Consider the following 2557-nt stretch of genomic DNA (forward strand, 5'->3'; position numbering starts at 1 on the left):
AAAGATGACCCTCGGGTTGGCCGACCCAAGGGAAAGGGATAGGTGGTGGTGAGGCAAATGGTAAAACCAAGGTTGGGCCTTGCTGGAGGAGTTTTATTCAAAGTGAACTGTCAAGGGGGTCCCATAAATCACCCGACCGCGTAAGGAATGCAAAATCCGGGAACATAACACCGGTATGACGGAAACTAGGGCGGCAAGAGTGGAACAAAACACCAGGCATAAGGCCGAGTCTTCCACCCTTTACCAAGTATATAGATGCATTAATAATATAAGAGATATTGTGATATCCCAACCAAAATCCTGTTCACCAGGGAGAAATCTTCAACTTCACCTACAACTAGCAACGCTATAAGAGGGGCTGAGCAAAAACGGTAACATAGCCAAACAACGGTTTGCATAGGAAAGGTGTCAAAGGTTAGAGGTTCATGGCAATATGGGATGGCTTGAAGAGCAAAAGATAGGTAACACAGCATAGCGATAGAACGAAGCAACTAGCATAGCAATGATAGTAGTGAGATCCAGGGTAGCGGTCATCTTGCCTGAAATCCCGCAAGGAAGAAGAACGAATCCATAAAGAAGATGAACGGATGAAGCCGAACCAAGCATAGACGAACGAATCCTCACGATCGCAACGAAACAGGAACTAACAAGAAGAAGCACACAACATAGTAAACACACCACACATGAACAAGGCATGATGCACAACAAGCATCATGCATGACAAAGCTATATGGAGCAACACATCAAGGCAAGTTTAAAAGAGGCCGGGAACACCATATAACAATTCCGGTAAGTCCTCATATGCAAATTTCAAAATTGGTCCAGATCTGAATAAACCTTAAGTTGAAGTTGTTAAACAGCAAGTTAAGATGCACAAGGAGGATCTACACGAGATTCTAGTCAAGTTACATATAAAGTTCATTTAGTTCGGAGCTACGGCCTAGAAGATATGAGCAAAACAAGTAAAACATGGCATAGATGCAAAATACACTCAAACATCAAGCAAACACCTCAAAACAAGGATGCAACATGATAATATGAAACTACATGCAATTCTAAGCAAGTTTCATATAGAGCACACTCAAAACGGAGCAACGGTTCAACACATGCACTCTATACAAGTTTAAAGGACAAGCTGTCCAAAACAGCAACTAGGCATATTGCAAGCATCAACACAATATGCTACAGCACCTCAACATAATAACAAAAGGCATGGGCATGATGTACAGGTAAAGAAGAACAAAACATGAACACTGAGCTATCTCCAGAAATCACTAGAACATGCTCAAACACACATGGTAAGATTGCAAGTTATAACAATTCAGACTTTGCAGAAAATAACATCAGGTTGCAATGTTTAGAGCTATCAAACAACATGTTACAGGAACTTATCATGGCAAACAAAGGCATGGCATGAATCTACTAAATGCATAGATCAAAAGTCCTTTACTGACCATGAGCCAAAAAGGATCAGAAAATATGATGGCACCCACGTAAACATAGCAAGTTATAATACAGATTCAAACATGGCAGAAACAGAATTATGAAGGCATGTAGATGAGCTTGTGCAACTCACTACAAAGCAATACATGGCATGGCAAGGAAACCAACAGTAAGAAGGCATGTTTGTGAAGCTAAGAATGGCAAGAGAAAGTCCATAGGGTGCATGGAACACTAGCAAAACACATGGAAACAACTGAACTTAATGTTAACAGGCTGACAGCAACATTTTCAAGCAACTTTGGAGCAAGATATGAACAAGCTACAGAAAGCTATAAATGCAACCAGGGGCATGTATGAATAGAACATGACATGTAGAACAAAACATATTTAGTGATCATCTCCAGATTATGCATAGAATGACTAGTAGCAACATGTTTACATGGCATCAAAATAACAGCAGAACAGGGACTAAAATCAGCAACATCACGATGCCTAGTTTGCATGCTTGTGCTAGTCACCACATTGATCACAAAAATACATGGTAAGCACCTCTGTAAGGAAGACATGGCATAGTTCAAAACACATGTAGACATCAACCTCATAGGATGCACAAATCAATCATGGCAAAAATGACAAATGAGCTCGTCCTGTTAACAGACAGCCAAACACATCATGAAGCACTCTTACAACGATGATTGAGGCATCAAGATGACCTCAAATGAATATGATGTGATGGAATGAAATGATGTACTCGTTGAGGCGAACAATTTGACATATTACACGCACGAAACGGAGCTACGGATGCAGAGATACTATGCGATGAACATGGCATGAAAATTACTGCAGATTCGGGGACTTAGGCATTTTTACCTCCGGGAAAAGTCAACCCAGGACGGAGGCGTTCCGGGACGGAGGGATCCGGGATGGGGACGGCGTTTGGACGAGATCCCGGTGGATCTCATCCACCTTCTTCTCCGGCGAGGTTCCGCGAACTCCAGCGAGGAGGGCGACGCCGACGACGAGGGAGGCGAGGCGTGCGGCGGCGGGGAAACTCCGGCAGGGCCCCACGACGGCGGAGCCGCGGGACGACGAGAGGCGCGGCACGAGCCGCGGG

This window comes from Triticum dicoccoides, chromosome 4B, assembly GCF_002162155.2.
Source record: "Triticum dicoccoides isolate Atlit2015 ecotype Zavitan chromosome 4B, WEW_v2.0, whole genome shotgun sequence".
NCBI lineage: Eukaryota > Viridiplantae > Streptophyta > Magnoliopsida > Poales > Poaceae > Triticum > Triticum dicoccoides.